The sequence below is a fragment of the Megachile rotundata genome, chromosome 9, assembly GCF_050947335.1.
Source record: "Megachile rotundata isolate GNS110a chromosome 9, iyMegRotu1, whole genome shotgun sequence".
Classification (NCBI taxonomy): Eukaryota; Metazoa; Arthropoda; class Insecta; order Hymenoptera; family Megachilidae; genus Megachile; species Megachile rotundata.
The window spans coordinates 5,845,380-5,868,669 of record NC_134991.1 but is presented as its reverse complement, the minus strand read 5'-3'; positions in this window follow the sequence as shown (position 1 = coordinate 5,868,669).

Sequence of the window (23,290 nt, the reverse complement as noted above, 5' to 3'; positions counted from 1 at the left end):
ATCTCTCAAGTTCCAAATCCCTCAAGTCCCAAATTCCTCAAATCCTCCAAATGCCGCAAATCCCACATCCATCAAATCCCAAATCCCTCAAGTTCCAATCCCGCAAATTCCAAATCCCTCAAGTTCCAAATCCCTCAAATTCCAAATCCCTAATGTTCCAAATCCCTCAAATCCCAAATCCCTCAAATTCCAAATCCCTCGAGTTCCAAATCCCTCAAATTCCAAATCCCTCAAGCTCCAAATCCCTCAAGTTCCAATCCCTCAAATTCCAAATCCCTCAAGTTCCAAATCCCTCAAATTCCAAATCCCTCAAGTTCCAATCCCTCAAATTCCAAATCTCTCAAGTTCCAAATCCCTCAAATTCCAAATCCCTTAAGTTCCAATCCCTCAAGTTCCAAATCCCTCAAATCTCAAATCCTTCAAGTTCCAAATCCCCCAAATTCCAAATTCTCCGAATCTTCCAAATCCCCCAAATCCCCAAATTCCCCAAATTTCCCAAACCCCAATCAACAACTTTTAAATAGCCAAAATATAAAAATTTCCAAACCTCAAAATCAATATATGAAGAGAAAATTTCATCAGCAAATTCTTATTCAAAGCACCCCTGAATCTTATTTTTCTCATCGCCCTTTAACATTGCGTGTATTCTTCAAGTGGCCTCTACTCTGAGCCCACTTTGACCAAGTCCTTATAGAGCTCTAATCCGTAGATAACTCTCCATAGCACTCAACCCTGAAGAGGACGAAGGATTTACCGTCAAGGTACTGAGTGTACCAAGCAGAAGGGAGAAAGACAGCGCAAAGAGAGAGGCAGAAAGACCCGAATGCCGTGTATTATCGCTTCAACTAAAAGGCATTATAGTATCCTAAGAAGTATTTATTCAGGCACTCTGGTAAGTAGTTTCATCTTCTTGTTCCAAGCCACCATTTAGTGGCGAATCTTCTCTTTGAACAGGATCATTTGTCGGAACAATGCGAACGATGTACTAGGAAACACTCCATCGTCATTAATATTCAAAATTAAGATGTTCAGATATCTATCTAGATATCTAGATATTCAGATTCTTGAAAGTCTATTACATGTAATTGAGACCTCAAAACACTTAGTTTCTCGGATCACGAAAACATTACATTAAATTCCAGTTCAAAGGAAATTCATCATAAGATCAACCAATGTCACCATGCTTTAAATAGTGATGGTCCAAAATATGAAATTAAAAAGTTAGGAGCTCATACTTGGAAAGTAATTATCTACGTCCACAATTGAAGGTGCAACATGTTTTGCTGCGTACGCTTCGCAACAATCGAGTATCAAAAACCCGTTTCTTGTAATTTATAACCACACAAGTGTTCGAACATTGTAGCAGCTCTGAAGGTCCAGCACATGTCCGGAGGTAGCTGGAGGGGCTCGAAATCAGGATCCAGGTTCCATTCCTTCGCGTCCAGGTAAGAACACGGTGATGGCATTTTGTTCAATGGAATTCCACCGTCGGATTCTTGGCCAGCAATTTGCCAGTTGCATTCGGATTTCGCGAATTCCTAGGCCGTGTATCAGGCCGAGAGGTAACCGCCATAGTCGATAGGTAGAAAAACGACTGTATAGACGCACGGACCACCCCACTTGACCGCGTCCCCGTTCATCCGTCTCCCTTTCCACGTTGCCCTGGACGAGGGCAAACGTTGCCACGATCTAGTTCGGCATTAACGTTGCAAATATCGAGAGGACGTATGTACGCGCGTGGACGCCGGATAACGTCATTGATTAATCGGTTGCCCGAGTCCGAATTATACCGCGTTGTTACGCGATGAACAGTGACGCGACGTTGATCGTCGACGTCCTCGTAAAGCACGCGACCCGATCGATCGTTTGTCTTGCTTGATCCAATTGCAAATGGAACCAGATCCGGCGAGCTATCGTTTCCCATAAATACAACGCGGCCCTTTTTTTCGCTTCGACAATGGTAGACGGCCAAAACAAAAAGCCTCCGGGCATCCAGCAACGAAAGTTCGCGACACAGAATAGCGTCGGATCGATTGTTTGTACCGTTTGATCCAATTTCAATCAGGATCGTGCTAGCCACCCACGGTCGTTTATCTTGCAAAGTTCCACTCCAGTTAACCGGTAACACGAATTTCACGATGAAACTGCTGTTCATATTTTACTTTCGATCGTGCTTTTAATCAAATCACTTCGGGGAGACATTGTGGCCCGCTAACTATGCTCGTTTGCAGAAGTATCCATTTTCTAATAACTATTCTGAACAATCGTTTATAAATAACCAACTGGAAGAATTAAAACATGAACCTAACCGCAAGACATTAAAACCTCGATATTTTCCTGCGCACGGGGCTTCAGGAGCGGGACAGAGTTACAGATCTTATTTCTTCTCGCGACTTCCTGAACGGAAAATTTTTCATTACTTGTGGAATTTTAAGTCCGTCAAATTTTAACTATGACGAATGCGTCACACGTGTGAATAACCCTTTTGCAATTCGAAACTTGTTCTACTTTCAGCGAGGTTAGAATCCGCGAGTCCTTAAGCGGCACAGGTAGAAGCACGCACACGCAAGCAATCGGGAGAACTAAGTCGAAAGGGTTATGATACGCGTGTCAAATCTGGACGGGGCCCCAAGAGACCGCCCACGCGGCCGAATGGAGAAGAGTGAAAAGCTGCCCCGGCCCGATCGGGGCCCAAGCGGCTCCTCGCTTAATTATCGTACCTACGCCACATTCGTGCGCGTAAATCACTTGACGATACCTCGAGACGTGAGATGCTTCTTCCCCTCCTAGCTATTTTTCTCTTTCGCTTCTTCGTCCTCTTTAACTTTACGCTTGTTCCGACTCCTTGGATTCGTTTTTTCACCCTTCTCGACGCTTCGTTTCTGCCAACTCGTTTTATTTCCATCTTTACCCCCTTTTCACAGGCTCCATGTCGAAATTTAAATTCTAGTTTCGAACTATCTGTAGATGTGCAACATAACTTATCGCACATGCTTGTAGATTATTATATCTAGATTGTAGATGGTCAGAAATGATTACGGATGATTGTCGATGATTGTAGAGGGTTGTAGATAATCATATATGGTCATAAGTGATCGTAGATTGTTATACGTAAATAATCATACTTGATCGTGGAGAATTATGGTTGATTATAGATGATCGTAAATCCGCGTAGATGAACGCAGATCGCACATAGTCGATGATTCTACACGTATTGGTGACACTAAATGATCCTAGGTGGTACTAAATTACTTCAGAATATTTTAGATGATCCCAAATGATCTTAGACTGTGCTAGATGATCTCGGATGGATCAAACTTTCCTCTAAATTGAATACAAAGTCATTTACAGGTAGCTCTAGTATTATAATCGCCCACAATCTATTTTCAATTATAAGGGAAACAAAGTACAGTAAAAATTCATGGAAGTCTGTCGGTGAGATCAGAAGACCAAGCACTGCTATTACAGCAAAAAAGTATAAAATCAAACGAACATAACTCTCCGGAGCGTCAAATTAGAATTCATATTTCGATCAGGGTATCTCCTACAATCTTCTCCCCTTTTGCGCTTTAAAAACACTTTCCCCCGTCCTCCCCACGAGAGCGTTTTCTCGCGGGCCGCGGCCCTAAAATATGAAGGGCCCCGAAGTTAATACGGCATTTAATCGGAGATGTGTAGGCACAACATCGTGGCGTAGCATGACGGAGGGCGCGAGTGGACACGAGGGTCCCACGTGTGCACAACGAAGATCGAACAGCCCGCGTGCTCGCACGGATAAACACGAGCGTGTGTATTCACGACGTACGGGCATCACAGCTAATTATGAAATATTGCGGGACCATTGGCAGACCACCGCCAGTCTGGGGTGCCCTCCGAACGTCCGCGCGTGTGTATGTCACGCGCGTGACCTCCGCGCCGTGCCCTCGCGAAAGCGTACGCGATTCGCACGCGAACCGATCCAAAGATGGCACCTTGTTCTTTTTTACGTCGAGCGACCATTTCTGCCCGTGGTGACTCCGTGCACAGGGTACTTCTCGGAAACTGTACGGCTCCTTTCCGGCCAGATACGAAACCAGCCGAGTTATAAGGGATTAGGCACCTACTTTGTTGGCCCGCGATATTTATTGGACTGGCGATAGCGAAAGCTCTTCTTCTTATTTCTTCTCACGCTCGTAATAACGATAAAACTCGATGCACTTAGCTCCGTCCTTTCGGGACCGCGAGCGTGATTTAAATGTGACCGCAAATTATCGAGCCGTCCCTTCACGGTTAATCAGAATTGTTGCTTGAAAAATCGTTAAAAGCGCGTTTAATAATTTATGTTCCACCCCGAGCTCCTTTTTCGTCCCTTCTTGCCCCTGATACGAAGAAGCGGCCTTATAACCCCGTGAATGGCACACACCGCGGAAGAATGATTGGGAATGTCGCCGCGGAATCTCGTTTGCGTGCGTGGAACGCATGCTTCCCAGAGAGCACCGTTTCGCGGAACGAATTTGATTTAACTCGGCCCGCGCGTACGCTTTATGGCCCCGGCGAACTTTCGGGGATAAAGTCGGATAAAAGCCAACCACGCGGCATAGCGGCGTATCTCTGCCTCGCTTCTTATTGCAAATTCTCCCCGTACTACCAAACGACATCGGTATAACGCTGTAATTGACTGGCGTCGACCGTCTTTCAAACTGACCGCCCGATAAACAACTGATTTTCTTGTGAAAACCGTGATTCACTAAACTATGCCTCTTCACAGTTTTTGCCATTTTGGTGGACTTTGGTGGGAAACTTTATTTTGGAGGGTCTTTTTGGTGGACTAATTGTTAGGTTATGTTTAAGCCTTCTTTAGAGTGTATTCATCCTTTTTTAAATTTCTTTTTAAATTTCTACTTTTTTAAATTTATCCAAATGTATTAGAGTTTGCTAGACATCACCTCCCAAAGTAACTGTCTGGTCTCAAACTCGAGTCACCGCTATTTTTATTGTTTATTATTTTACCAGTTTGGTATTTTCCTATTCTACCATTTTCATTAACCAGACTTAATCTATCTCCTTAGTAAGCTACCCCTTCAGTGTTCTCCCATTTTGTTATTCAAGATATTTAAACCACTCAGTACATTCAAGAAATCAGAACCATTCAGTATATTTCTTACTTTGTAAACCTATCATAATGATTTCAAAACAGCCTAATTGACTTTCCTCAACAATTATCCACATCTCTATGATACAGGTCAATGACAATTGACCTCAGAAAAATAACATAAATTTCAGACCTTAATGAGAATCCTCATCAGAGCTAATAATTAAACTTTTCACATATTAGACCATCAGCTAATTACAAGCTGCATCGAATCTCTGCTATTTGAAGATAAAAAAAATGATTATGACCTAAACGATGCAGCTGTACTTAGCAGGTGCGGTTGCAAGAAAAATGAGGTCGTAAGAGCATAATCCTTCTTATGGTATTCAACTTTTTCCTGCGCCACTTTTTTCCGTCATCAACCAAACAAGAGACACGATTCGCGTGACCCACTCTGCATGCGATTTTTACGATGGAAACAGCAGCGTACCAGCCGCAGCGTTGAATATTAACGACCACATACAAATGGCAGGAGGGGATCCGTCGTTCAAGATGTGTGCAACACATTAGTAACTTTCTTGCTACGTCTTTTCATTACCATAATGCATCGTCGTTTTAACAATACCATACATCTCCAAGGGAAAAACTGCGCTTCAATTACCGGCAATACGTTCAGACTATATGTGATAGGTCCTGAACGAATCGTATTCAATTATTCAAGGTGTGTATTATAACATACGAACCACCCAAAAATATATGGTCTCAAATTCGTATTCACAGTTTTATGAGATATATGTGTAAAATATACAGGGTGGGATACTTTTGGTTACTATTGATAGAAAGAATGGTAATTAATGAATGATATGAAAAAATGCTAAACTTGCTTGGAATCTAACCTTTTGTCTAACCTTCTGATCTATGTGTCTACAAAAAGACTACATCAAAGTATGCTTTAATGCCAAGTACATCGTTTAATGTACATTAATGTTTCCTATCATTAATAGCCATGTTTGGTCCGTTCCTACACATTGTAAGTGCACCCTTACAGACCCCATAAGCCGGCCATGGCTTTTCGAAAAGGTAACACGGCTGAACCGCAAAGCATTCGTTTGTACGTCACCGCGGCGACGATGTACGCGGGTTTGGTACGCACCGCAAAACCGCAGGTGGCACGAAATTTTCGGTGAGGAGTATTACTAAGTAATTTGTTCCCTCTCCGTGCTAAAGTCCATGGCGAGAGGGGATCTCGCGACGTAAGCCGCAACATAATCTCTGCCATACTCTTAGGTCGGAAAGAGAAAGACGGAGAGACGAGGAGATCCGTTGTGCCTCTTCGCGGCCACCTTTCGTGGCCGTTGGCCACCATCGACGACCAAGAGTAGGTAATTAAAGCGGACAATGTCTTACACGCGGAATTAAAAGGGCCCCGGCACCCCCCGGGTAGCGAGAAATACGATACGCGCGAGTTTGCACACGCGAGCTCCTACGAGGGCTCCTAACAATAAGTATACGCGAAATATCGCGTGCGACCCTGTACACGAAGAGGAACACGCGTGTACGAAGAACAGGGTTATTTGCGGGTAGGTGGCTGTCGAAAATCTGGTGATTAAAAGGTCAATGCTGATGTTTGTTTGGTCTCGTATATTGGTTACTGGTGGATAGTCATCTGTGCTCATATGTAATCATATGTTACTCATATGACTTCTAAGTTGCTAAGTTTTTATGGACTCCTATATTCCTAGGTAATAAATTCGTAGATCGCTAAACATACACGTCTCTAGATCCTTCAATCCATGTACCACTACTAATTTAATCTATGTTCTTCCTATGTGCATATGTGCTCATATGACTCCTTGTGTAGCTGAGTTCACCTGGATACACATATGAGGTCCCTGTATAACTTGGCTTCTATATGCCTAGATCCATATGTATATGCCTGAACTCCTATGTGCTCAGATTCCTATATGCCCAGATCTCTATATTCTCACATATCTACATGCCCAGATTTCTACATGTTCAAATTCCTATATGCTCAGACGCCTTATGTACCCATATCCCTATATGTCCAAAGCTCTATAATAATTAGATACCTATGTGGCTACATATCTATATGTGCAAAGCTCTATAATTCTTAGATTCCTATGTGGCTGCATACCTATATGTCCAAAGCTCTACAATACTTAAATTCCCATATGGCTATATCCTTATCTACTTCCCCGTACTCTTACATACCCACATACATATATTCCTATACCACCCATCATGAACCAGTAATCATTTGAACAACTCAAAATCCTGCCTAAATTAGCAAAACAGTTCTTCAACAAGTTCATCTTTGCAAGTATATCAGACATTCATCATCAAAAAAAAAAAACACAAATCGCTTAGAAACCGGCCCCTGAAAATCGAAGTTCTGTGCAGCGTATTAAATTGGATCAACGTTAAAGTCGTCAAGGTTCGCTTGTATCGTGTTTTCTAAGGAGGATCGTGTGTGACTTAGAAGAAAAAAATACGCTATGCTTGCCAACGAGAAAACAACGTCAACGCGTTACGAGATGTCGTTATCTGTTCCGAGTGCAGTAAAAGGATCTCGCCGGGTATACTCCTAACCACCATTATCGGGGATTAACGTCACCCGGCCAGACTTAAGCCCGATTTTAATTGCACGCTGATGTTTCGGGATGCCGTGAAAAAAGGACAAAGTCGATTACACACACGCAGGTACATGAGCTATCGGTGAACCGGTTTATCGGTCGAAGTTGAAAAGATGTCACTCGGAGGCAATTTCAGGACACTTCGAAAGCTAGCTACCGTTATCGAGGATTAACGTCATCCGAGAGGATGCGATTCAAATTAGCTTCCAGTCTTTTATAATTTTTCTTTGTATGACGTTCACGTAGTTCCAACATTCCAGTGGCTCTACGTGTTTCTGAAGACTTCAGAATTTTATCAGTTATGTGGACTTAATGATGTACTTTGGCATCTGCATATATGAACTATTTATATGAACTATTTTATTACTCTATTACAGTATTTCAATTTAATGTAAGATCAAAAATCTATAGCAACTGAAAATATTCATGACCGAAGTCATCACCCAAATTCGATCTTGAAGTAGCAACACAAAATTGAATATTAAAACTTAAAATGTTCAGCAATCTATCATCGTATTGTGATGTGAAAAGGTATTGTTGATGGGTACATAATTTCTTGAAGTGTCGAAACGAATATCGAGCGTCCCATTACCGGACATCGATGACCGTTCCCCGCAATTACAGACACGTCTCCCAGAATACGGAGTGAAGAAGGAATCATAGAAGACCCGCGGTCGGCTTTCATCTCAATCGACACAGTGGCGCGGGATAAAGACATAAAACGTAACGGGCGTCCGTGAAGAGAGTGCATAATGGTAGCTCGGACGAAACGGTCGAAAAGCGATTGGAAGGAAGGAAGGAAACATGGAAGATCGGGAAGAAGGTGCACGCAACGAGCACGGAGACGTCGAAAACGGTGGAGCAAAGAAGATTTCTCCTTTCCTTGTCCCTCTTCTTCTTCTTCAGCACCCTCTTCGACCGTTTCCTTTCCTCCTTCTTTTCGCATCTTCCCGTTGACCTGTTTCTTTCCTTTCTCCTTGTCTGTTGCCGTTTCTCCCTTCGCGACGATGTGTGTGGTCCGTCGTGGCAGCCGCCAGGGTCGACTCGCTAATAACACCCCCCCGGCCCTTCCGACCCCGCTCACCTTCTCCCACCCCTAGTCTGCTCATTCTTCCCTACCTCCCTTTTCGCCGTCATCAAACTGCGTGTATTTCAAACGTATGCTTATTCAAACGCTTTACGAAACTAGCGAAATGGATCCAAACGTCTTCCAATTGACAGGACTCACCGTTCACGACTTTGAACATTTTCAGTACACTATAACTGCATATTGTTGCAGTAGAATTGAAATTTTCTAGTTTTCAAATGTCCTAATTTCTTTATGCATTTTCATACGTATGTGTATCTCATATATCTCATACGTATAACATATATATACATATATGTATGTATGTGTATGTGTATGTATATGTATGTGTATGCATATGTATGTGTATGTATGTGTGTGTACATGTATATGTATGCACATGTATGTATATGTATGTGTATGTATATGTATATGTGTGAATATGTATGCTATGTATATGCATGTATGTATATGTATGTGTATGTATATGTATATGTATGTATATGTATATGTATGTGTATGACTATTCTTTGCATTAATCAATTTTATAACACATCTATTGTGTTATAAAATATAACACATCTATTGTGTTATAAAATATCTATTGTCATGCTACATAAAAAGAAGCATGCTAGTTCAATTCAGTAACTTGTGCCTACTATAATCCTACAAAATAATTTTGATAACATAAATAACATAAGTATACACATATGAAGTAACCAATACCTAATACCTAATAAAATACCCTCCTACCTAAAACTGTCTAAACTAAAATAAAATTGAATGAACATTTAAAACATCCTTTAAATTGTCATTACTTCAATTTGACCAATCCGCTATAAATAAAGAAATCGTCCCAATTTTTATTTTTAATCAGCAGCATTTCCAGATGTCCGGACTAAAAGGATAAAAAGGTAGCAAAGACTCAGGGCCGCAAATCGTCTTCTATGAATGCCTCCACGGAGTAGCCCGAGGCCCCATTGGCTTCCACGCAATTCGTCATCCTCGTCGTACCTTCGAGCGTGCCTCCAATCTTCGCCGTTCAGTCTTCCTATCCCTGGACGTAGCTGGTTTCGTGACTCCCTTTTTACAATGCGCTCGAAAACGTTCGAACGCGCGTCCACTTGTCGAGCTAGCGAATTTTTCGCATTCTATCGCTTCATTATAAAGACCGGGCTACCTTACACCGGCTCCCGATTTCGGGGGATCAAGACACTGGCCATGCAGTCGGATCACGCCGTCCTTTCAGAATGTACGAACCTGTTCTCGGGTGCCCCTTTACCCTCCACAAAGGGTACGGTCAACCTGTCCTTCGATCGTTCGTCTTACCGCGTATCGACACACAATTTTGCCACTTTTCTGCAACCAGGAACCGTTTCGTTTTTCGACGAATTCCTTGTTAGGGGCCTGTTGTGATTGAACCATGTTCAAGCTAATTAGCTCTGCATTTACTTATATATTTATATCAAATATTCTGTTATCGAGATTATTTGATCTGTTATTTTGATTCAATAACTGAGGTGAATTGGACTTACAAGTATACAGCTGAGGTGTGATTTTAACATTCAGATATATTTTTGTTCAATTTTCTTGAACCTAAGGACAATTTTAGAAGAAGTAGTATTTTGTAAAAATAACGAATGTGTGAAATTACGGCACGTGGCGTATCGGTGCGTGAAATTACGACGCGTGGATTAGCCAATGCGTGGAATTACGTCGCGTAGAATAGCCAATACGTGGAATTACGGCGCGTGGAGTATCGGTGCGTGGGATACTCAACCCGTGAAATTACGGCGCGTAGAATAACCAATGCGTGGAATTACGGCGCGTAGAGTATCAATGCGTGGGATACTCAACCCGTAAAATTACGACGCGCGGAGTTCCAACGCGTGGAAATTACGGCGCGTGGATTCGCAACGCGTGGAAATTACGGCGTGTGGAATTACGGCGCGTGGAGTTAAAACGAGTGGAATTACAGCGCGTGGAGTATCGGTGCATGGAATTATGGCGCGTGGAATATCGGTGCGTGGGATACTCAACCCGTGAAATTACGGCGCGCGGAGTTCCAACGCGTGGAAATTACGGCGCGTGGATTCGCAACGCGTGGAAATTACGGCGTGTGGAATTACGGCGCGTGGAGTTCCAACGAGTGGAATTACAGCGCGTAGAGTATCGGTATCATGGAATTATGGCGCGTGGAGTATCGGTGCGTGGGATACTCAACCCGTGAAATTACGGCGCGTGGAATAACCAATACGTGGAATTACTGCGCGTGGAATAGCCAACGAGTGGAATTACAGCGCGTGGAGTATCAGTGCGTGGAATACTCAACCCATAAAATTACGGCGCGTGGAATAACCAATGCGTGGAATTATGACGCGTGGTGTAAAAGCGTAAAAAGCGGAAGAAATTCGCGAAGAACAATAATTTATTGACAGCAGCCATTTTGAGGTTAGGTAGCTTAAAATTACCAAAACTTCAACTTTATAAGTCTAAACAAACTTATACCTCAATACTAAAATTTCCTAATTAGATAAATAATATATGGACTATTTTTCTCTTTAACTTGAAACGTATGTCTTTAATTGATCATACATGTACCTGCACGTTTACCAACATAAACGTGTACAAAAAGAACATTGCATTCAGTAGAGAGCGCCACAGAAAAATGATCGATTGATCAAAATTCAGATTCCATTGTTAAGTTGTCATCGATGAATCGTCCGTTCGCAAATGAAAGAACGCGAGATGGTTATGGGGGCTTCAAAGGTGCCGTTTCACGACGGCCATTTATACTTTTCATCGTTCTCCATGCAAGGACAAAGTAATAGCCGATTGTTCGCTGCCCTCCAAAATTTACGCCACGGTTTACGAGAAGTCTTCTCCAAAACGTTCTGACAGAACCCCGTTGACTCGAACGTCCTAAATAGAAGAAAATAAACGATGGTAAAAACGTTCGCCTTCGACGATTCCCGCGAACTGCCACCAAGCCGAATTCTAAGATCGAAATTTAAGACCGCAAGCTGTAATTTACTAACCTGTAAAGCATCTCGTTCGAAAACTTTTACGATTACGCATTACGGCTAATAAATTAAATTAGAGGTAAAAGGCTCGAGTTCCAGTTACCTCCCAGCCAACTCCTTTATTAAATTCGTTTTTTCGTACCAAGGTTCCCAGGGTTACCGACACGCTATTAATTAATTTTAATCGTAACCATGCGTGAATTATTAGTTTTTGATGGCTGTTTTGTGACTGGGTTCGCTCCTCATTAATTTATACTTTATTACAGTTCTAAATGCAATTTACATATGAATTTTAGACTATTTAAAATTAAGTTGACAAAAGATATTCACTTTTAACATTCCTTTGTTTTCTGATTCGAATAGTTTGAAATTTTTGTGTCAACAGAGTTTAACTCTAGTCTTGATTGAATTATGAACAACACATTTTTATATCAACTTCCCCAAAGTTCTAAATTTTCAAAAGTTTGTGGACTGTGAAATTCGTAAGAACTTGCTGCGACAAAAGTCTCGCAAACAAAAATGATTCGATATAAAAACAGCGTTTAATTTGTGGTGCGTCCGCCATATTTCTCCGTCGATTTCTCGAGGCAAACGTAATAAAAATAAAAAAGCCCGGTTGTAACGCTACGTACATCTGTCCTGTCATTTAACGCGACAATCCGTGAAGCACCAAGTTCGTTGCAACAAACGCTGCCAATCGGAAAGTAAATATAAGCCGCGCGGGACGATTTATGAACGATCGTGCACGCGTATCTATTTCCGGTGTTTTCACCGACGACAAGTGCGATCTGCGCGAGACGCGCAGTTGCCAGGTGAAAAAAAATGCATTCGAACGTTTCGAAAGGATGCGTTTAGAAATAAAAAAATGTTGAAAAAAAAGAGAACGAAAGAGAGAAAGAGAGAGATTACGTTTCACGCGACGTCGACGCGTCGTTCATCCTCGACGCAATCGTTCGATTCTCGCTCGTTGTACTTTGTCATCATAGCTAGCGTTTAACGATTTGTCCCCGCATCAGGTTTTACCTCCCTTCTCGCTTTATTTTTCCTGCTGCGATCCTGCGCCCAAAAAGCTATCGTTAGCGCAATATTTTCGCACGGATCGGTGACGTAAAAGGAACAAACTGTCCGTACGCGTTTGATGGCGCGAACAATAGCAGGAGATATCGATACCCGGGGAAATCGATAATACATTTTTCTAGGACTTTGATCGGACACGGTTGCCTCTGCGACCTCACTGGCCTCACTTTTATTCCTTCTTCCGAATGGTCACACGAACTACCCCCGGTGTTCATGGTGTCGTGCTACGCCGTCGATACGTGTCAGTGATGAACGACTCGCGTCCAAACGGATTACTTTCTCGATATGACGAGTTTCTGGGTCGCCGATATACCTGTATTTTACTTTTTTCACCTCGCTCGTATCACTGTCACGAGTCGCGTTTAATCCGCACTGCCTGCCGCCATATTTTGTAAACTGGATTTGTTAATACAATATTACTTCCTAGTCGATATCGAAAACTATATCAACGTTCTGCTTTTAACTTTCATTTAACAATTGATTTTTTCCACTAAAATAAATAATTCAAATTTATTTATCATCTAAACAATTTTTTTTTTTTCATTAACAAAAAGAGTTCAAATTTAAATTCAGTTTTTTTTTCATCAACAAAAAGAGTTCAAATTTAAATTCATATTTATTTCGTGTGACAATCTTTGAATAATTTTTTTCATTAATACAATTGTATTTTCTATAATCACCTAGTGGCTACAATTTTCTATATCGAATATTTTCTGCATCAAAATTACTGTCTCCTTCGAATCAGTACTTTCTGCAATAAGTTTCCCTTAACCACCTTTCCATATCTCACATTTCTGAAACACAAGAAACAAATTCGAATTTTGTATTTCAATGTCCCTTAGTACACGAGCAGTAAATCTAACCAGGTAAGCTAGGGAATAATAGTATAAACCTCTTGCCCTCGATTCGAGCTCGTGCCAATGGCAGCACGCGCGCGATCGCGTTAATCGTGCGTGAAAATACCAGTCTTTACCGATCGCTTACAAGGTCCACCTGTCCAATTATTAAAGACCCAGTACCGGTATAACACACTTGAACATTTTTGCGGCAACACACACAACATACTGTTTCAGCTAGAGAAATACGTGTGTGTAGCGGCAGCTTTTGTTGTACCGTGAGAAATGGCCGCTGCAAGTGTCTCGTTTTGTACGTGAGACGAAGGCAAACCGGTAGGATGAAAAGGTAGAAAAGTTTGCACCACGTATACGACCATGATTGCATGGTCAATGATATCGATAGTGATTTAGATTTACGTGATTCAATTTAATACGAATCGGAGTGAATTTATAGGAAATTGCCGTTTTTGATACTTGGACTATTTTAGAAAAAGTACTATACAAATATTGTTATTGTCTAGGATCGTTTATGTTAATTATTAAGAGTGCGCTCGACAGAATTTAGAAGCAATGAATAATTTGCAAAGTACAATTAATGCAATATTAATTGACGCGTTGCAATTACACGTATTATATTTCCACGCGCCGTAATTCCACACATTGATTATTCTACGCCCCGTAATTCCACGCGTTGGTTATTCCTCGCGTTGGCTACTCCACGCGCCGTAATTCCACGCGCTGTAATACCACGCGTTGGTTATTCCACGCGTTGACTATCCCACGCGTCGTAATTCTACGCGTCCGCTATTCCACGCACCGATACTCCACGCGCCGTAATTCCACATAGTGGTTATTCCACACGCCGTAATTTCACGCGTTGGCTATTCTACGCGCCGTAATTCCACGCGTTGGTTATTCCACGCGCCAATACTCCACGTGCTGTAATTCCATGCGTTTGTTATTCCACGCGTTGGCTATTCTACGCGTTGTAATTCCACGCGCTGCAATTCCACGTATTGAATTTCCACGCATTTTGTTCCCACGCACCGTAAATCCATGTGCTGTATTTTTACTTGCTGTAATTCCATGCGTTATAATTCCATATATTGTATTTCCAAACATTGACGTTTCAACAATGTGCATTTAAGAACGCACATTCAAGGTGTGTCACCTGCATGAATCACCCTGTACATGTACGTACATGATTTTTTCAATTTGTTTAAATGCACTAATTATAGTACTGTGCTCATATGAACACATGTGTAGATTTTACGTTTTATGAAAGTCGATGAATGCAAATAACACTATGAAAATGGGTTAATTAATATAAATTATTAAGTGACGTTAAAATTCACCAGTGAAATGTAAAGTTTGTAAGTTTCTCTAATGAGGAAGCTCAGAAGCGTATTTTACAGGGTACATAAAATTGCTCGAACGATCGTTTGAGAGTTTTTACATTTCACAGCCCGATGTTCGCTCTTAAATATTCTTTAAAAGATTATTAGAGGTTACACGTAATGACTAACGTTGAAAAAGTAATTAAAGAGAATTTTAACACGACTTTCATCCCGTTTAAATACATTCTACATATTCTGTGCCGCACACTTCCGCATCGAATATCCGCAAAGAAACACTAAAACGTGTATTCATACTTTGCCGATTTACGGAGAAGTGTTTGTACTCGAAAGAAAACAGAAAGGAAGTGGGTTTCACATAGGTATCGAACAATGGAATCAAACGCTTTTAAATGCATTGCAACAAACTATAATACCGAAGCTTTATTTCTGAAAGGAGAAAAAGGAGTGTAACAATACGGCACTCGTTATTTATAATTCGATTCAGGCAGCCAGTCGCGCAATCAGATTTAATTATGAATATTTCGTTCGCCCTTGCACTGGAATTACAATGAAATTTTTACCATAGTAATTACCGCTTTTCTTCTTTCGTATTCCGCGTCAAAAGCACAAAGGTACTTCCACGAGAAAAGGAGAGCACGTCGTGTATGTTAGTGGTAACAGGAATAAAAATAGAGGGACGGAAAAAGTAGAATGCTTTTTAACTTGAAATTGTAGGAACACTTGACACGATTTTATTGGAACTTGGGGTTATGGAAATTTTTTGGTCTTGGTCAGTATTTTCGATATTTTGGGATTTGTGGAATTTCCACTTCCCCAGATTCTAAATTTCTCAAATTCCCAGTTTCATAAATATCCGATTTATCAAATTCCAAATTTCACCAACTCCGAATTCCTCAAATTCCCTATTTGAGAAATTATCGATTTCCCAAGTTCCACCTCTTCAGAGTCCCACTTCCCAAATTTCCAATTCTTCAGAGTCCCACTTCTCCAAATTCCCAATTCCTCAAATCCCCAACTCCTCAAATCCCCAAATTCCCAAAATCAAAATTACCCAAAACCTCCCTCGAGTCTAAAGTCCCTCTCCAAAACCTCCCAACCTAACCTCCAAACTTCCAAGTCCCAAAATTCACAAATTTCCTCTTCAGATCCCCAAACAAAATGTCCTCTCAACCAAATTTCCTCTCCCAGTATTATCAATAAACAAGCATTCTAAAATAATCCCAGTAATCGTGTCACCAGAATTAATTTCACGGGTGTTCGCCCGTTAAGTCGCTTATTAAGCCAAGTTTCCCAGCTACCGTCAGATTTTTCCCGCGTTAATCTCGTTATTTCGATCGTCGATCTTTCCAGGGTTTTTCCTTCGTGCCCGGATTGATAATTCAATTATACGACTCACACAGTTGATTTAACTGCCGGCTCTTTCTGTACCGACGTTCTAGCATTGGGATTCACAATTCAATTAGAAGTTAAACGCCGCTAGACTCTCCCTGTACAAGGTATCCGAGTTACACCCCGACAACTCAGGCTTCCACCTAAGTACTCGTCTCTCTCGTTCCCTATCACGTTGTTTCATTCTGTCTTCGTTTTCGAGTTCCTTCTCCGTGTTACGGTCCCTGTCCCTTGCTTTAACGCCGTCAAGGGTGAGACCAGCTCATAATCTTGCCGCGTATGTCTTCGTCCCAGCCTAATAAAGTATGCAGTCTGAATAAGCAATGAGGCCGCGGTGTCACTCGTGAAACTAACTCTTTAATAATCGCGTCACTCTGATCGTTCTACGGATCCTTTCTCCTCGTTCATCATTCTATGCTTTTCTAGACTAGTACTACCCTTTGGAACATTTCACCTGGGGAGGAACTTAGATCTTCAATTTATATGCGATGGATAAGAAACGGGGTATTGTTTGGAAACGGAGGTGAGGAGTTTGGAAATAGATTAAGAGTTTTGGGAGAATTGTAATTTCACGCTATATAATTACACGTATTTTATTACCACGCGCCATAATTCCACGCACTAATACTCCACGTGGCGTAATTCCATGTGTTAGCTATTCTACGCGCCGTAATTCCGTGTGCCATAATTCCACGCGTTGGTTATTCTGCGCACCGTAATTCCACACGTTGATTATTGCACGCGTTGGCTATTCCACGCACTGATACTCCACGCGCCGTAATTTCACGCGTTGACTATTCCACGCGTCGTAATTTCACGCGTTGGCTATATCACGCACCGTAATTCCACTCGTTGGCTATTCCACGCACCGATACTCCACGTGTCGTAATTCCATGCATTGATTATTCCACGCGCCATAATTTCACGCGTTGGCTATTCCACGCATTGGCTATTCCACGCACTGATACTCCACGCGCCGTAATTTCACGCGTTGATTATTCCACGCACCAATACTCCACGCATCGTAATTCCAGGCGTTGGTTATTCCACGCACCATAACTCCACGTGTTGGTTACTCCACGCGCCGTAGTTTCACGCGTTGGATACTCCACGCGTTATAATTCTCAGCGCTGCAATTCTACGTATTGTATTTCCACACGCTGTAATTCCACGCTTTGTATTCTCACACGCCGTAAAGCTACGTGCTGTAATTCCACGTACCGTAATTCCTTGCGATGTAATTCTACACGCTGCAAATTCATATATTTAACACTAGAACTATCAACCACTCAAAATGACTGGTTTCTAATTTCTCATTTTATATTACAACATATTATTGTCGTGATTTTATGGAAATGTCTGTCATTTTTCGTTGAGGTAAAAACTAGTTCTATATGTTACTTTAGTATTTATTTATTTCCCTTTTCATTTTATTTTTCATTCCTCGGTAAATGAGCATTTAATGCCGGTAGTTCTAGTGTTAAATTCCAGGCGCCAAACTCTAGTTCCCCAAAGTATAAAAATAATTCTGCTCACTATGAAAAACGAAAAATGAATCACAATAAAAAATTGATCACCACCAAACTATTATTAGAACAGAAGATAAAGTAAAATGGAAATTAAATTGAAATTTTCTCGAAGTTAAACGTCTGAGACAATGATATCGATCGTTTTGAAGCAAAAGCGTCTGCATGTATGAATCAGACGTACGGCGGTGTCGTTATTAAATTATCGAACAGACGTAGACGCAAGCTTTTGTAGAGAGGATACGCGTCCAAAGCCACTGTAATTGTAGTAACTACTACTACTGAAACGAAGTTCAGCCTCAATTTACGATCGAATGCCGGTTTACGTACACGCCCGTCTAACGGTCGAATTGGTACAGCGGCAACTTACGCTTCCAGGTAATTAATCAAATCTGCACGCGGCAACGACAGGTAAACTTTAATGAATGAACGATACCAAGCTTCCCGTTAAAACCTCTTAACCGCAAATATGTTGCTCGAAACGTACGCTCATGATGCTCTCTAACTTTCTGAAAGAGCAATCTGATCCCCCTTATATTGCAAATACGACAGATAAATTTTTTATTAAATTTGAAAAGGGAAGGTAAATTTCGGTATGCCTCATATTGTGTGCCTTATGAAAATATTCCGAAATAAAATACTCTATTTTGCATTCGCTTCTTCGTTTTAAAAATGCACCGTTAATTTATACCACATTGGAAATACAAATATTCCGGAAATTCGAGATGTACAAGTTTCGTATTTATCAATGCATTTGCATATAGAACACGAAATAAATGTACCATTTCGTAATTTAATCTGTCAAATTTAATTTAACGAAACAGTTCATTTTAATACAGTTGATAAATAACTTGTATAATTTTCCCGGGAAAAATAGTTTGTGCTAGTAATTTACGGGGGCTCACATCGTACGCGTCCAAAAGAGGAACGAAAAAAGTAAAACGAGCGCAGTTTCGCGTTCTCGAGCATACGAAGTAGATTTCGTGGAGGCAGCCTCGCAGAACGAAAGCGACAGTCGGTGCACAAACTATTCGCCGACATCAAGTTCCACGAAACGCGCCCTCGAGACTTCGCATTCTTCCGTGTTCCAGTAGCGTTTTCCTCTCGAGAGCATACCCACCGGAAACGGGTTCCGGCGTCGCGGGGTAACAACGTTTAACGCCTTTGTCGGAAAAGAAGCTTGATCGACTTCTCATCGATCGAGAACTGCATTAACCGAGGTTTAGATTCAATTCACCGATTTGGGAATTTGGGGATACGTTTTAGAGAATTAATAATTGGGGAGCTTGGGGATTCAAGAGCTCCATGTTTAGGAAACTTGCGAGTTTAGAGATTTGGGAATGTGGGAAATTAGAAGGTACAGAAAGTACCACCTTCCAGAACTTAAATGTAATGTGGTTTGACACGTGACACCACACTTCAAATGTGATGAGTCAACCTCGTATGTTCACTGCAATGTTATTGCCTTAAGTAGCAATAATCAACTAGCAGTGAATGTCGTTACCTAGAAAATTGTACATCAAGCTATTGAAAAATTGACAAACACATTTTGAAAATTAAAATACCATAAATACAAAATACCACAAAAACGACCGCACAAGAGAATTAACCCTTCACAGCCAAATTTCGCAATTAAACCTTCGAGCAACGTTTATGCAAAGAACTGGCAAAAGTAGCCCATTTGATTCGACTCACGTAATCGTTGATCGAGATTTTTTCGCGTGGAAACTCTAAGGTCCGGAGTTCTCACGGCCTCCTAATTAAGCCTTGGTAGCCTCGCATAATCACGACTATCGGATGATCCCCGGTTTAGGGGGTGAAAAGGTGGACGTCGGTGGATCGTCAAGAGCAACGGATCGGGTCTCGCGATTATTTTTAATTCAATCAACGTCAACGGGTTTCGCTCGCGGAGGAAGCATCCTTTTCCCTTTTTCTGTCGTATCTGGTGAGTTAGGGGAGCCGAGTCGTCCGGGACGGATTTGAATACGCACATGCCAAATGTCTCCGGTCCGTGCGCCGTTCTACCCGTTCTGGCCATCGATCCGTTTGTCCGGCTCGCTCGTGATCCCGCGGCAATAAATAAGGGGAGACGAGACGCAGTAGGACAGTCGCGATGTCGTGCGGAATGCATCGGCTTCTGTCAAACGGGCGAGTGCTGCAGAGACAACGACCACGAAGACGGGGATCAGCACGGGGAGGCAAGAGAGTAGTAAAAGGACGGAGGGACCAGAGAAAGAAAGAGGACCAGAAAGACGACCAAGACAGCAACGGCGACAGGCCATTGAACGCCCAGAGGGGCACGTTATACCCATGCGCTGATCCGAGTCTAGATTGCATTAAGGCTTTTCCAAAATGAGCGATCCCTTCGCCTGCAAAGACGACTCGGAGAGAAAGAGACGGACGGAGGACACCCTCCAACGGAGATTCCTACTAACGACTCCCAAATGCGGACAAGCCGAACGGTCCAAGGCACGTAGACCTCGTCACCTTTTCGTGCTTTCGGCTCAGATTTCGTGATATCGAACGACACTGTGTGGAGCTGCCATTTTAACGATGCAAATCGTTCGAAATACGCCACGGACCCGACCTTCACTCGCGATTCGGTTTCTGAATGTTTACGATGGAAAATGTGCCACACTTTTCCACTTTGATGCTTTGACTCCATGGCCTATAGGCTGACTTTGAGATACGTTCATAGTTTAATAGGCTATTTATACATATGTAACGTCCCTGCGACTAGACTCAGGTATTTTACAGCACTTATGAAGTAAAGAGCGGTTTTTGCCTATTAAGCGACTCGTTTTTACTATAACTAATTCTAAAAGAATGTGGGATCGTGGTGGCATGTGGTTAAAGAGTGAAATTTACAGGTTAATACCTTTCATTAATTAAGTTTATTCAAATAATGATGAGAAAAAGAGTTATAATTAACAATTTCTTTAGTAAATATAAAAATGTATATGTGACTGGATTCTATAAGCAAATTGGAGTATAATAGACTTGTTGTTGTCGCAAATCGCAGAACGGTAGCTAACTACTACAATTACGCGGTTTTTATAATGATATACATAACGCAAGAAAATAACGCAATTTAATAATGGATCTAGATCCTAACAAAACTGACAGAACAATATTTGGTTAATTACAAAAACTCTAAAATTTGTATTAGACGTGGAACAGTTACTCCTTGTTTAACTCTAAACTAATTAGATTCATGGCCCTTTTTGTCAGAGCACAAATCGGCACCCAAAACCTGATCGCTTAATTGGGGAGCCTGCGTTAGCTAGCTGCTAGAATTACCCAACGATGCAAGAATCAAGTGACCAACGTGTAACCAACAGGGTTGCAAATAAAAATGACTCGACTTTAATTATTTATTGAAGTTACCGAAACGCCACCCAAAAGACACGGGCTTCAGAGACCAAGCCGCTCAATAATGGGGAGCCTGCGTTAGCTGGCTACTAAACTACCCAGAGCAAACTCCGAGAATCCGACGGCGAGTTAATAACTTAGAAAAATAAGAAATATATATATGAGTGACTGGAGAGCTCTCGTTTGATGTCTTAGTTCCTTCTGGGGCTGAGCATAGCACTCTCCTTACGGAGTTTCAGATGCAAGACCGTTTGAACGGGGAGCCTGCATTAGCTGACTACTAGAACTACCCAACGATCGAGTATCCAAATGGCTGATACCTGCTGTCCAGTCAAAACTAATAATCTTGTTAGGCTCTTAACAGTTAAAACTGCTCCAGTTCGTTGCTTCCTAAGAGGTCCGGCACGTAGTACTTCAAAGATTGTTCTGCCCTCGCAGCCGCTGCTGCACACCCTTTTATACCCAGAGAATCATGGGTTTTTCCCGCTCAAAAAGTATTATTATTTTATTACGCTTTATTTAGTGACAAATATATATTAGTTTGATTAATAAAAATACGCTTTGATTTATTATTAATTAGTCTTTCACAAGTTTTCCCGTTAAATCGTATTTTTAATCATTTTTAGATACGCAAATTATAAGTGTTTTAATAGAAGAAATAATTAATCGCAAACAATACATAAAATAATAGTTGAAAATATAACGCAATTTATAATGAGTGAATAATTAATAATATATATAATATAAACATTTAAATGATAATTTATAATAACTCTGTTTCGAAGTATATCTCCTGTCTCTTTCTAACTAACGCGCGCGCCATCGATCGGTGATCTACTCTAAACAATGTTGCACGTGTGAGCTACCCCATCCCATTACCACGCGAATTTTTATGGTGCAGTCGGTAATAGAATAGAAAAAGATATACGCATTAGCATGTTTATTTATCGACAGGATTTAATGTGATGTTCCCGGGGACGTTACACATATGGGGGCACTACCTTCACTTACTATTTAAATCCTGAATGTTTATGGTGGAAAAGGTACCACACTTTTGCAGAGAATTCTGATACTTTGCCTCAATCCATAGGTAGACGTTGACATCTCATATGCGTACATAGCCTATTAGACTATTTATGCATATAGAGGCCTAATCTTCAATTGTGATTCACATCCCCAATGTTTACGATGAAAAATGTGCTACACTTTGTCACACAATTCTGATACTTTGCCTCGACGATCCATAGGTAGACGTTGACATATCATATACATACATAATCTAATAGACTACTTGTGCATATATCACGGTCTGGAAAATTACCATATAATGTGATACACAATTTATAGATTAAATGAAATGAATGTTCACTGTGCAAAGACACATCATAAATGCATATACATATACAGTCTAATGATCTATCCTCCACATGTCCTACCCCTATAGATATCAAATATGTCTCTCGATACCAAGCAAATTAGTCCAACTTCTTCCTATCATTAACAACGTATAATCATATAAATACATACAATTACATGTCCCATATATCATCCGTTCTGTAATAGAACACAAAGAACACAAACGAATAAAAATTGAATGAAATCAGATCCTCCGTAAAAGGTACGAATAAATTAGTAAGATTTTTTTGCGTATTTTGCCAGTGTAACAGAGGTAGAACGTTTCGAGTAATTAAAAGATCGCGCCTTTGTGCAATTGATAAAGGTTCTAATAAAATGGAGGAGGAGTCGCTGGCGGAATGAAATTACGGGACGCTGAGCAAGCACGTAGCACTTTTCACGAGCGTGTCCGTTCGAGAATCCTAGAGAAATGTAGGAATCCAGGGATCAACGTTAACGAACGGATATTGCATCAGACGGCAATCAAGGAGTTAGTTTCATTAGGCCGTTTAAGAGCACTCGG